This window comes from Phasianus colchicus, chromosome Z (genome assembly GCF_987193195.1).
Source record: "Phasianus colchicus chromosome Z, bPhaCol1.hap1.1, whole genome shotgun sequence".
Lineage (NCBI taxonomy): Eukaryota > Metazoa > Chordata > Aves > Galliformes > Phasianidae > Phasianus > Phasianus colchicus.
In genome coordinates, this window is record NC_143476.1 from 65,480,612 (window position 1) to 65,495,867 (window position 15,256).

Consider the following 15,256-nt stretch of genomic DNA (forward strand, 5'->3'; position numbering starts at 1 on the left):
TTCTAAACACCCGAACTAACCTCTGTCAGAAACAGAGGCAGAAGCAGGACAGGTTTGACCCACTCAGTTATTTTGTGGCAAATATTTTTCTTTATGTTTTAGCATTTCTTTGTTAACAAGGGACAGTGACCAAAGAGAAAAAGGAAGCTGTCATGAGTGATGAACATTTTCTCAGATCTTAGAGAAGAAATCACTCTCATCCCTAAAACCAGTCCACTCATAGCATAGATGTCAGCTCCATTAAGGTTCTTTCTAAAAATAAAGCACATTTGCTTATAGTGGTGAGTGTTTGAAGATGCTGACACTGACAAAGCAGCATCTCCTTTATCTTCTTATTTTCCTCTTGATGTCTAGGTAACACCCCAGTGTCAAATATTTAAAATAAAGCCATCTATTCCAATCAACATATTTACTCCTCCAGAAATGCTAATGGAAACTCAGCACCAGAATAAGAAAGAAATGCAAAGAGGGCAGCAGTGCTGTACTTTCATCTGTCACTGATGATCACTGCTGTCAGCACTAGTATAAAAACTACCCAAAAGACAGGCATCCAAATTTATGCTAAGTAAACATTTTTTGAATCTATTATGTACAGTAGAAACCTAGATTTTATCTGGTCATTGCTCTGAGTAGTTATTTCCTAGTCTGTCTTTCCTATTGTACATACACGCACACAGCCAGTCATTTCACTGTAGAAGACCATCAGAAGATCAGCCATGATTACCTCATTTCTAATTCATGCTGAGTACTCCCAGTCATCGTCCTATCCTGTGTAATATCTGGAAATGAATTCCAGGATCCTTTGCTCCATCACCATCCTGGGGACTGAGTGAGGTTGACCAGATGCAGTCCCCTGCATCTTTCTTTCCCTTACTGGAGGACGGAGTGACTTTTGTCTTCTTACAGTCCTCAGGATCTCTTTCCAGTCAGCACCTCCCCTCTAACGATATCTTAGAGCCGATTTTGAGTGACAGTTTCCCCAGTGCACATGGACTCACTCTCATCAGAGCCCATGGACACCTGTTGGTTGAGTTTATTTATAAATTTGCTGAAGAAATAATTATCTACTGAGAATAAATATATACTGCTCTGGATTTTCCCATTGGTATTGGGGCTTGAGATTACTCAGTACAAGTCTTGCCAGTAAGCACAGAAATGAAGAACATATTGAGAGCTAAGACATCTCTATGCCCTTTTCCACAGCCCTCCTTTATCACAAGGCCTGTCTGGTCTTGGTCCTGCATTTTCATTGCTCTTCTTCTGTTGATGCCCCTGTAGAAACTTTTCTAAGAATGCCTGACACACACAGAAGGCTGTGCTGCCATTCAGTAAGACCTGGAAAGGCTGGAGAGCTGGACAGAAAGGAACCAGATGAGGCTTAACAAAAGCAAGTGTAGAGCCTGGCACCTAAGGAAGAATAACTGCATGCACCAGTACTGGGTGGGGGATGATTTGCTAGAGAGAGAGAGACCTGGGTGTCCTGGTGGACAGCACGTTGGCCATGAGTCAGCAGTGTGCCCTGGTGGCCAAGAAGGCAAATAGGGTGCATTAAAAAGAGCATGGCCAGCTGATGAAGGGAGATGATCTTCTGTCTATATTCTGCACTGGTGGGGCCTCACCTGGAGTATTATGTTCCATTCTGAGATCCCCAGTACAAAAAAGGGATCCAGGGATCTCCTGAAAAGAGTCCAATAGCGGACCAGGAAGATGATAAAGTGCCTGGAACATCTCCCAGGGAGGAAAGGCTGAGCGACCCAGGTCTGTTCTGCCTTGAGAAAAGAATATTCACAAGGGATCTGTTCAATGTCTATAAATCTCTAAGGCATGGGAGACAAAGGGGTGAGACCAGATTCTTTTCAGTGGTGAGTGGCAATAAGACAAAGGGAAATGGCCACAAAGTGAAGCATTGGAAACTACACAGAAATGTGCGTAAGAAATTCTTCACAGTGAGTGTGACAGAGCACTGGAACAGGCTGCCCAGGGAGGTTGTGTAGTCTCCTATAGAGATATTCAAGACACGCCTGGACACCTAGCTGTGCAGCCTGCTGTAGTGAGCCTGCTTTGGCAGAGGGGCTGGACTCGATGGTCTCTACAGGTCCCTTCCAGCCCCTGTAATTCTATGATTCTGTGGTACCTCTTGCTAAATTCCACTCCATATGGGCTTCAGCTTTCCTAATCCAATCCCCCCACGATTAGAGAGCATCTCTGTGTTCCTTCTGGATCTTCTGTTCCTGCTTAAATCTCTCAAATGCATCTTTTCTGCATCTGAGCTTAGCTGGGAACTCCTTGCTCATTCCTGCAGGCCTCCTGCCCTCTTTATATGATTTCTGCCTTCTGAGATAGACCATTCTTAAGATTAAAGAAGGTTGTCCTTGAATATTAAAAAGCTCTCTGGTGTCCCTCTTCTCTCCACGGCTGTATTCCATGACATTCTTCTGAGCAGATCTCTGAATAGGTCTAAATCTTTTCTGAAATCCAGTGCTGTGGCCCTGCTTTTTGACCCACTCCCTCCTCTCAGGATCATCCCGTGGTCACTGCAGCCAAGATGGTTCTCTGACAAGTTGGTACAAGTATATCTCAGGTCCCTCTGAGCATCTGTGCTCCTTGGTTCCTTGATGAGGACGCCACTGGAATTGTGCGTTGGAAATTTCTTGAACAGCAAACTTTTCATAGAATCATAGAATCAAAGAATGGTTTGTGTTGGGAAGGACCTTTAAGATCACCTAGTTCCAATCTCCCTGCTATAGGCAGGCACGCTTCCCTGTAGACCAAGTTGCTCAAAACTGCATCCAGCCTGGCCTTGAATGCTTCCAGGGAGGGGGGATCCACAATCTCACTGGGCAACCTGTTCCAGTGTCTCTCCACCCTCGTGGTAAAGAATTTCTTCCTAATATCCTGCCTAAATCTACCTTCTTCCAGTTTAAAACCATTTCCCTTTATCCTGTCACTACATGCCCTTATAAAAAGTCCCAGCAAACGAGGATATAGTTGGCCTTTTGGGCTGCAAGCACACATTGCTCGCTCACGTTGAACATTTTATCAACCAACACCCCCAAGTCTTTCTCCTCAAGGGTGTTCTCAACCCTTCTCCATCCAACCTGTATCTGTTCTTGGGACTGCCCCCATTCAGGGGGGAACCTTGCACTTGGCCTTGTTGAACTTCACGAGGTTGTCATCGGCCCATCTCTCAAGCCTTGACCAGGTTCCTCTGGATGTCATCCCTTCCCTGTAGCGAGTCAAATGCACCACTCAGCTTGGTGTAATCTGCAAATCTACTGGGGGTGTGCTTGATCCCACTGTCCATGTCACCACCAAAGATGTTAAACAACACTGGCCCCAGCACCAATCCCTGAGGAACACCACTTGTCACCAGTATCCACTTGGACACTGAGACACTGACTGCAGCTCTCTGAGTGTGACCATAAACAACTGTAGACAAAGACTAGTTCCTTTTGCAGATAATGATTTCTTGGCTTTTTGCTTTACAGATGCAGGCTTATGGCATTGTCTCTACAGCACGGATTATTTCACCATCCTCACCTTGTCTCTCAATGCTGCCAGGGGGCTCAGGTTTCAAACTGGCTCAAAGGTTTCAAGGTACAAATCTCCTAGCCCCTGTTGTCTCCCAGAGCCCTGAATTTGAATGTGCTCTGTAGGTGCTGAGCTGCAGAATGACATCCTCACAGGACCTGTCCTAGCCTGATGCCTCTGAGATGCAGTCAAGTTGTTCCAGCAGTTGTTGGTGACACTGGCCCATGGCACATCACCAGCACTGCTGAGCAAATATGCACTAAAAAAAAAAAGCTTTTGGTCCCCCAAGCAATTTGCTGCATTTGTTGTCTCTCCCTCTATTAACTGCCCTCATTATAATCTAAGTTGTCTGTCAGTCACCAAAAAAAAAAAAAAAAAAAAAAGGGCTAAAAATAAAGAAAAAGAAAAGGTTAAAAAAAAAAAAGAAAGGAAGAAGAACTGTTTTAGCAAGTGATCAGCAAAGCTGAAGAGAAATCTTAGAACAGCTTCAAAAAAAAGAGAGAATTTTGTCAGTGCATCTCAGGGCAACAAGTAAAGGCACAAAATTCCAGAAGGCAATGTCAGAAGCCTTCTTATTTCTGACATGTCAGAAATAATAACCATTAGTGTACACCAGTAGTCAGAGGGTGCCAACATGTAACCTGTTCAGTCCGACATTCACCAAAGGTTATGTATTATTTTCACTTATTTCACATGACCATAAGTGGTATATAACGTAGAGATTGTATTTCTTGAACAATTAGCCTTCCTCTAGTTTGCATACATTCATCAGGGAAGAAAGCTGCTGTTTTACCACAGAAAGCATTACTGGACATAGAGTGGATGAAGCCAGAAACCCAGCAGGATGTGGGAGGTTACTGAACCATCACATACTTTTCCAGTGGGAATGAAATTCTTTATTAAACTGTATTAAATAGGTAAGGAAAAGAAGGGTGAAGTGCCAGGAAGGAAATGTGGGCTGGACACTCCTGCTGTTTCATTCTTTAACTGCTAAAAAGCACTCGTTCAGGCACTGCCAATTCCCCTATAAGCAAAGAAAGAAAATTGTGAGACCTGTGCTACAAATGAAAATGCCTGAACACGGAGGTATGGCAAAAGCAAGACTGTCTCAGAGTTTGCAGCACTAAAGGTCTGATTCCCTGTTGCAGGACCAACAAGGGGCCAGTACGCAGCAGTGCCTTTCAATGGGTCACAGTCTAGTAGTGATGCTTAGCGTATGCTGGAGAGAGTTAGCACTAAGCCTGCTGGGCCCCAGACTGTGATGGTGACCAAAGATGCCAAACTAAATGACTCAATTTCTGAAGCCACTTTGTGGGAAACTTGGAGGGGAGGTCAGACAAGGAGAGATGGTAGGCTAAAAGAAATGGGGGGAAAAAAGAGATGAAGACAGCTGCTTGTAACACCTGATTGAACAAATGAGCTAAGCTGTTTCAAAAAAAGAAAACCAAACTTGCTAAGCACAGTTGGGTAGAAACACATGGTAAATTCAAGGCTCCTATGGCTCCTAACAAGTAGGGGCTTCATTTCTCAATTAGTCTATATGCACAACAGTAGATGCAAATATTCAAGAAAGTTAACTTTATACATGAAAAAAAATTGGGCCTCCCAGAAAAGCTTTAGTTGGAACTAAAGCACAGAAACACTTCCACAAAAAAAAAAAAAAAAAAAAAAAAAGTACTTTGTTTCAGTGACTTGCTGCAGCCAGGAAAGAAAAGGAAAACAGCAAATCTTCTTTTTAGTCTCAAGGTCAATTAGACAGGAAGGAAATTCTTTCAGCTTGAGTAGACTCTTCCAAGATCCACATGTTAGCTAACGTTATTATGCCAACTGATTAAGACACAGGCGAAATGAAGCTTTCCTCAAGCAGGGAGAGCAAAGCACAGAATCCAACACAGTGCACCAAGTGAGGCCAGGGGGTTGGTGGTACCCCTCATCCACCTGCAGGTTGTGGGATTTTACATTCTTAAGAGTAGCAAGATGAAAAAGGTCCCCTTTTCACTTTCTCCTTTAAGGTATTAGATTTCTGTACAGTTAAAGATTTTCAAAAGATCCGCGGGTTATGATGGTCAGCTTTGCTGTTCTAGTTCTCAATCAGCAACCATCAGCAGTTCTGTACAGAAAAGCATGTTTCAGCTTGAGTTGACTTGGAAATATGGAAAAAAATGACATTTTATTTCTTTGGGTTGACATAGTGAAATGTCTTTGATTTTCTTGGAAATAAAGTTTACATTCTATATTCTATGAATCGAGAGCTAAAATTGTGCTTCATTGAAAAGCTGCAGAACTTTACTATCTTGTTTAAGAGTGAAATGTGCTTCCAGGGCTGTTTTTTGCATATTTCTTGGGTGGATGGATACTTCACACATAGAGATAATAATTGAACAGCAAATTGCATCCACACATTCCATTTGCCTACAGAGATGAAAAACTGCTGTAAGACTACAGCAATCAGTCTGTTTTTCTACACATGTGCTAACCACAGAAGACTTTGCTTCAGAGAAGTTGCACTCATTTGGCTGTTAAGGATATTGTACTTCCTCAAAGTGTGATCAGACAGTGTGGATGTGAAACACTTCAGTGTTATTGACATATAATGTTCAGTGTATGAGTTCACAGGACAGAGATCTTCAGAAACTCGTATTATCTCCTCCAACTTCAGTAATAAGTGTAATTTGTTAAACTCAGGTGTTTTCCATCACTTTAGAATTTTAATTATCATAAGCAGACTGCTATGGTGCTGTGGCAGAGAGAGTTGTGGAGAATAGACTATGCAAGGTTTTATACAAGCAAAACATTCTGGCAGTGAAAAAGCCTTGAAGGTGAAGGCAGGGAAGACAATCTCGAACATAAGATGGGTGCTGTTGATCTGATTTCTCCATTTCTCTACATGGCCCCAGGAAAGGGGAAGGAGAAACAGAAGGGGAAAGGCAAGGGAAATGGAAAGGGAAAGGATCTACGAAGACCATCTAGTCTGGCTGGCCACCTCAGTTACAGCATACTATTGAGGTCAATGCCCAAATGCCTCTTGAGCGCTAACAGGCACAGGATGTCAGGCATCTCACTAGGAAGCTTGTTCTGGTGGCGGACCATCCTCATGGCGCAGAGATGTTTCCCAGTGCCAGCCTGACTCCCCTGGCAGCTCTATGTCTTCCCGTTCTGCCATCAGTTCCCAGAAGGAGAGTCTGGCACCGCTGCTGCTTCCCCTCCTCAGGAAGCTGCAGGAAGCACGGAGGTCCTCTCTGTCTCTTCTTCCCCAGGCTGGGCAACACGAGTGTCCTCAGCCTCTCCTTACAGGATGTGTCTTCCTACCCTGTTGCCAGCTGCCTTGCCCTTCTGGATGTTTTCAAGGACCTTTTCATGTTGTGGACTCTAGAGCTACACATATAATACTCAAGATGAGGCCACACCAATGCCAGACCCAATGAATGCATCACCTTCGTTGTTCTATGTTTCATGCATCCCACAACATGGTTTCCCCCTTGGCTGCCATTAAGCTCACTGTTCTCACATTAAGCTTACTGTTGATCAGTGCCCCCAGATCCCTTCCTGCTGAGCTGCTTTCCAGCCACTTCTCTCAGTCTGTGACTTTGTCTGGCATTGCTCTGTCCCAGCATTTTCCTTCGTTGGACTTATTGCCATTGCTGATTGTTGAGTGTTCCACTCCCTCTTCAAGGCTACTCCATCAACAGAACCTTGCAACTTAATTTGTCAGCAAACTTGCTAAGGATGGATTCAATTTCTGCATCCAGATCACTGATAAAAATGCTGAACAGTACTGGCCCTAGAATTGAGCTGTAGGGAGCACCACTAGTGGCTGGCCACCAGCCAGATGTAGCCCCATTCAGAATGATTCTTTGACCTCTACCGTTCAGCCAGTTCATCACTCAGCATAGTGTGAAACCTGTTCATCCCACAGTTGGACAATCTGTACAGAAGGAATTGTGAAGGATGATATCAAATGCCTTACCAAAATCCAGAAAGATTACACCTATTGCCATCCACTAAGTGGGTGGAGTGAAACTAAAATCAGAACAAACACATTTCTCAGCTGCTTTTTTAAACTTTCATAGATTTACAGAAAGGTTTTGGTTCAGAAGGAACCTTAAAGATCTAGTTCCAACCCTCTGCCATGGGGGTTCAGAGAAGTGTTTCAAATCTAAAAGGCAAGATTTCTTGGTTTGCATGATTATTGTCTTCATGTTTCTGGAAGTTCTGCCATAAAATTTTAAAAAATTATTGTTTCTTTTTCAATAAAGAACACAACAGTCTATTGTTAGAGCCTCAGTGACAGATTATCTTGAGTCTGGAGCTGGGGCAGGAAGAGATTCCTCATCTTCTAGGAAAGCCCAACATATTGAACCAGCTCCATTCTATAACTGCCTTGTGATGCTCTGGGAGAAAAGTGGATCAATAAGGAGGATCAGTCAAGATTCTGAGATCTGTGAAAGTTCACAGGAGCCTGAGAAAGGCAATTAAATCCCATGTCACACAGTGAAACACGTAAGCAGAGAAAAGAAAAGAGTGTAAATCTAATATTCAAGGTTCTTTAGTGGAGTTCATGGATTTTTAAGTACAGTACCATTTCCAATTGGGGCAACATTCATTTTTAATATAATTTTGTAGAAATTTAAAGAGATTGTTCTTTTCTAGTATCTTTTAAATGGTCTCTTTCCCAACTCCCCCCCAGCAAAAACAAACAAACAAACAAATTTCTTTCCATTTCCCCTCTGCCTTTGACAAACTCATTTTCAGACCTTGGGACACACTTTGGCCAGCATCTTTAGGATCCCATGGAACTCTGCTGCAAAATCAGCATCAGCCAGATCACAGCACAAGCCTGTCTTGGTACACCACATGTCTGTCCTGCACCCAAACCATCAGAAAAGACAGTTGCCTTTCAAACCTACTGTGTGCATCCACAAGTGAGCAAAGAAAAGCGCTTTATGGTATACTTAGTACAAGCTGCTTTTCAGTGTAGCTGTAATTCACTGCTTGTTTTCATGAGGTTTCAGCTCCTGCCAGACTGAGGAACAGCTTTGCTGAGGGGTTTGTCCATGAAGCCTCACCTACAGGTGGTCTTAAAGGAAACTTGCAAGTCAGAGATAGATACAAATGCAGAATGAGTAGATGAAAACCTGTATTTTTGTTACACATTGTACTATATATTCTTTATAATGGCAGCCTATTATAATGGACTTTATGTAAGATAAAATTCAGAAGAAATCGTTGTGTGACTCACCTTTCATCCTTCTGAAGCATTAAAAACTTCCTGCTTTCCACTCACCATATTCTTAACAGACCTATCAGATCCTATCAGTGCTGTTACTCCCAAAATATGTCCCATTATGATGTTGAAATCCAGACTCTGATAACACCACAATGCTATTGACATAGAAGCAAAAGCAGCCACATAGATAAGAATTGGAAGAAAATACCATTCACCAAAAATAAGAACAGGCTACTGCCTAGCTCCAAGGATCAGTAGTTTGCCCCAAAACTTGGCGGCTCCATGAACTTTAGTTCATGTTGGAGGGAATAGAAGTGTAGCTTAAGTCTGCTCAGACAAAATCTGTTACTATTTTTCATCTGCTTGATGGCAGCATAACTCAAATTTTTATTGGTCAGGCATTCTCATTACAAACCTGGTAGTGACTGAGATGCACTGAAAAGATCCATGGCTAAAGGCATGAAAAACAAGATATTCCTTTAACCTATGATCATGGCTTTTTCCTTTCAGCCTTTTATTATAACCTGATCATATAGAAGCAAAAGGCTTAAATTTAGCTGTGCATTTCCTACAGTAATGCACAAGTACTTACATAAATGGATCGGGTACTCTGTTTAGTATTATTAATTCTAGCCTTTGTTCAGCCTTAGGAAAGTCAAATTATCCTTGACATCAAAAATATTAAAGGCAAAGAACAATCTTCAGCAAAAATGGACGGTTTAGTACACAGCTGATGGGTAACTGCTCTTGACATGGTCAAAGCTTACATTGAGTTTAAAGGCCATCAGAAGACCACTGATAGATTTATGTGTGGGAGATTATTTTTTTGCAAAATTAAAGAGGTCAACAGGCCTCTCCACTGAATATGCAAAAGGGGAACACATATGTGACCCTTCTGAACATGTTTACATCTGCAAGTACTTCTAGATGTCATATAAGTATATACCCATAGTTTTCTGTATTGCTAAAATGAAATAATAGATACACAAATTTCATGTTTCTCTTTCCAGTGTTTTCCAGGTCTAAACGTTCTGATCCAGTCAGTGACATCACATGGTGTACTGTAAAGTCCTATGCTCACTGTAGATCATATTTCCTGCACTAGGTCTAACTCTGAGCAACTAAATAAAGGTGGTCCATACTCAAGCAGCATGGTCATTTCAGGTCCTAGTTCTTATTACTGAAGTATATGGTAAGACTGAGAAGGGGGATAGCAGCTGAAAAGGATGATATGATTAGGAGCTCATAATGCATTGAAGACAGCCTTCTGGCAACTTCTCAGGGGAAGCTGCTCCCCTTTGAACAGCAGAGTATAGAGTTCTTTCATACAGTGAATCCCTCTTTTGAAAAGAAATGTCATTCTGCAAGTTATGTTAATTCTGCATAGCAGGTCAGTGAATTCTGGAGTTTAAACTGATGGCATTCCATGAAGATTTCTCTATCTGGCACTGCACTTTTTCATCCTGTGCCTGGACAGAAACAATTCTGGGTTAAGTAAGAAAACATTTACTTGTGCAAACTTGTTTAGTTTTAAAATAACAAGAGATCATTTTTGCTCAGTGACTGCAAACAGCAAATGAGCTTCAATAGGCCTCATGCAGGTGGCTGGTATTTTGTGGGATTAGTGTCTGTAATTTAATTTACCTAATGTTACTCTGCTTGATCCCATCAGGTTAAATTACAACATAGGTCACTCCAGGGTAAATGCTAAGAACACTCAGAAATTGGTGAGAAAGCCAAGACAGGTAGCAGGATTGTTCCCTAAGGCCATACATCTCTCATCAGACAGATGTTAAGCTGTTTTATAACAAGGAATCTCAAGGAACCAAGCACTGCTTCCCGATTAGAGGAACTGTGATGCGCACAGAACATGGCCAGACTGCTGCTGAGTTCAGCTGGGATGTCACAGGCTGGGGTGAGATTGGGCTTATGTTTAGGGTTGTTCTCCCCTGAGCTCCCAGAGAGGGGAAAGCTGCCCACTCACGCAGCTGGGCCAACCAATTCACAAAGTGTACTCCTTTGTGAATGTCTGTCTGTGCACCATCCAGACAAACACATTCACTTGGAAGGGCTGATTTGAACCAGTTACTATGACTCCAGAGACCAGAATAGTCATGTATATTGTGCTAACTTGCATTTGGATCTGGCACAGTTTGAAAACCATCCCCAGATGTACTTGCAATGACAGAATTATTGCATGTCACCTGCTAAGAAAAAATGTGTCACTTGCATTAAGCAATGAAGAATAAACTAGAACTTCTCCATTTAACTTACTGCTCGATGACTGGGTCTCAACTGGACTGAACCTGGTTATTGTGTTCTGAGAATGAGAAAGGAGGAAAAGGCAGAGATATCCTTTCCAACCCTGCCATCCACCAGTACCCCCAAACACTTTTGAGCAAGGCTGTGCTCCATCCTTACATCCCTCAGCTTGTACTAACAGCGGGGGTTTACCTGGACCCATGTGCAAGACCTTGCACTTGGCTTTGCTGGAACTCAGAAGGTCCTCCTGGGCCCACTTCTCAAGCCTGTGTAGGTCTCTCCGGATGGCATCCATCCCCCCCGACATGCGTACCACACCACAAAGCTTGGTGTTATCCACAAACTTGCTGAGGGTTTATTCAATCCTATTGTCAGTGTCATTGATGAAGATGATAAAGAGCACCAGTTCCAGTACTGACTCCTGAGGGATACCACTTTTCATCCATTTCCATGTGAACATTGAGCCATTGACCACCCCTCTCTGGGTACAATATTGCGACCAGTTCCTCATCTATCAAGCAATTCACCCATCAAATTCATATCTTTCCAATTTGGAGAGAAAGATATTATGGGGAACCATGTGAAATGGTACTGCATTCTGGATAGATTACATTAGTGCCACCTCCCTTGTCCACTGGCACAGTTACACCAATATAAAAAGCAACAAGGTTGGTCAGGCAGGAGAAGTCATTTTGGTTCTCACGTATCACTATCCTCTCTTTCCTGTGCCTTAGCATAGCTTCCAGGAGGATCAGCTCTATGATCTTGCTGGCTCTGAGGGGAAGCTAACAGGTCAGTAGTTCCTGAGGTCATCCATTCTACTCTTCTTAAAAATGGGCACAATGCTGCCTTTATCCCACACACCAGGGACTTCACCTGGCCACCATGTCTTTTCAAGTATCATCAATAGTGGCTTGCTGACTACATCAGCCAATTACCTAAAGACTCTGGGATGCAACTCATTGGGATCCACAGACTTATGGATGTTCAGGTTCCTCAAGCAGTAACAAACATAATCTTCATTTATGATAGGAGAGGAATCACTCCCCCAGTTCCTGTCTTTCAAGCCATCCACTTGAGGACTGTATGTAGAGCAGTCACTAGTGAAGACTGAGGCAAAAATTTGCTGAATACCTCAGCCTTCTCCTTGTCTGTTTCTACCAGCCTGCCTGTGTTGCTCCCTAAGGAGGATGTGCTCTCCCAGACTTCCTTTTCTGGTCAATGTACCTATAGAAGACTTTCTTATCCTTCATTGAGCCCCTTGCCAAGTCCAGTTCCAGTTAATGAATTGTGAAGTTTAAATACCTATATTAATTACTGATTCCAAGTGCTTAATTGCATTGACAGCAATACTTACAGCATATCAGCCATGCTCAGCTTCACTACTTCATTCTTTGACCTTAAGAACTGCTTAAAGGAACTTCAGGGACTGAAGGAACACTGAAGTGTCCCTATTGTTGTACTTGCAGGCAATGGCACTGATACCAACATAGTGTCCTTGTCTCAGTGAGAATCTCAAAATAATGGTCAGAGAATGCCCTTCTCCCTCTTCTTCCATCTCTCATTTCATGCTCAAAGGACAAAAGAGATGAGAGGTAATGCTACACAATGAAGCAGCAGTTGCTTCTAGTCTGTAAGGCATCTACGTGCATATAAGATTGATTCAAATGAAAGGCAACGGAAGAGCAGTAAAGCTTAAACCCAGAAGGGAGAATGTACATAATAGATACACTACAATAAAATGGGATAAGAAAAACACAAGTGGATATAAACTCACCTCCCTCAGAAACTACGAATCTTTCAGAGGACGAAAATAAGGTCTGGAATGCAGATAGTTCTCTTTTATTTACTATGTACTTCTATCTCAGTATTACAGTCTTTTCAGTCTGCATTTATTTTTACCTGCATCTCCTGGTGTAAGAACAGGCTGTGCAACCATTGTACTCACAGGTAGTAATGATGCAACACAGCAAGACTGCTGGCTCAGTCAGAGATGGTGTATGTAATGAAGCAATATGAGTTAATGTCACGACAGCAATGGACTGCACGTGACAACAAGACACTGAATATCAAGCAAAATCTCAGAAAACAACTGCCTTATCTGGAAAAACTCAGGTATCATTTCCAACATGTTTTCTGGTCACTTAGAAATCATAGGAACTTCATGACACAATATTTGTTGTCTTCAACTGCAACTTGGCATATATGGGGAAAAAACACAAGCTGTTATTTTCTAATTAGAGATTAATTTTGTCTTTACTATGTCTTCTGTGGACATGAAAATGGATAAGTAATAATACTTCAGGGCTTGAAACACAAAGTCCTTTTAGTAGAGGCAGGGGAATAAAAATACTTAACCTCACAGAAGTGTCAGATCGAGGCAGAGATTTCAGCATGTTCTTCAGCACACCTATTTCTTCATGTGACAGTAAAGTGAAAAGTACAATAAATACTGCCACGTTCCCAGCCCTAACAAGTACAGAAGATGTAGGCAACACCTGTAAGTGTCTGAAGAGAAGGAGTGACAAATGCATGAAAGAGGTCACATCTGCAAGATCTTTTTGTCTCATTTGAAGAGAGAGTGAGCTCCTTGTTAAGGAGAAATACAAATGGTACAGCAACTTCCAATTAACTTTCATGTCATGTTTAAATAATGGTTGAATACAACCTTTTTAACTTTCGTCACAAAGAATGAGCAAACTGCATCTGGATAGTCCTTCAAGGCATTTCTGGTTTTCATTTTAATTAACAAAGTTACCCCAAGCACAAACTTAAGTGTTTAAATATTTAAAATGTAGGTCTGTGCAGTCTCAAAGTACGATGTTCTGTCCCTTCTGAATGGAGTATCCACCTTCAATAAAGCAGAACTAGGTAGACACTGTAAAGTGTCTCATATTATCTGATAATTTTCTGTCTTAACTGCTTTCTGTATCTTGCTCAGTGCATCAAAATTACAGAAGGACTCCTTTTAAAATAAAAAATAATTATCTTGCAAACGAGTCAAAATTATGCATCATTTATCTCTTTGGCTGCTCTTAACCTATCTTCCCTTTATCGCTATTGTCAAAACACACATGTATGCTAATTCTGCTCACCCCTTTCCTGAACCTACAGGACCTTAATTAGCATTCATGTCTCAGCTTACAGGTCACATGCAAGTCCCTATATAACACAGAACATTGATCTGTTTTGTTGTTGTTGTTTGGTTGGTTTTTTTTTTTGTTTGTTTTGTTTTTTGCATTGATTTTAAGAGATTTTAAGAGAATGAGCAGAGAGAGACCATTCCAAAAATCCCTTTGTAACAACTTCATTTTAACCTGCTGTGAACTGCATTGTAGACTAGATCATGTGTTCAGTAAATCTTTTTCTCCAAGCTTTTTTAACGAGAAGTGAAAATGGACTGTGAATTACTAATAAAGCTATTAATGTACTTTTTTTGGGTTGTCAACAGTATTAAGCATGTACCAATAGCTTACTAATTGCAGGCTACCTTATTATTACAGCAGCTTTGCTTTAACTTTTAGCGCACACAAGCTGTGATTGTATTTGCCATATATTTGCCCTTTCCTCATCTCACTGCTTCAACAACCAGTGAACTACCAGCTTTATTTGAGAGCTGCATGACTGAAGAGTACACCTCCAGAGTCAGAGAAGCAACAAAGAGAGAACAGCCTGGTTTCTTTTTTTTTTTTTTACTTTTTTTTCTTTCCTGAAATTAATTAACATGACAAGGAAAACAAAAATACAGATAGGTCTTAAGAAATACAACACTGCAATACTTAATAATAAGGACTAGCCACATTTAAGCTAGAAGCCATTTATACTGGAGTTAATTTTGAATTTTTGTTATATCAGAAGGTGTGAGAGGAGAAGAAAGAATGAATATTAATAGCATTTGAAATAAAGCTGTTAAATGTTATTCAGCTGTGCCACTTAATGCTGCTGCCTACTTCCCAGGAGAACCAGAAGTAACAAGCAAATCTCCCACTACTTACTTTATTTTGCCTGTGTCCCTCAGAGCGTAAGCTACACTGCAACCAATTTTACTAGACAGCTTTAAGATGGTTGTTGAAACAAGGCAGTAAATGAGTTATTTCCCCTTAATTTGGACTTGAGCATTGTCCTTTTACATATGGATCATCCTCAAAGTATTCCAAGTACTTCATAAGTCTTCATTTTCTATCTGAAAAGGAATTCTTCAGAACACGTGTATGTATCTTTAATCTACTTGTACTT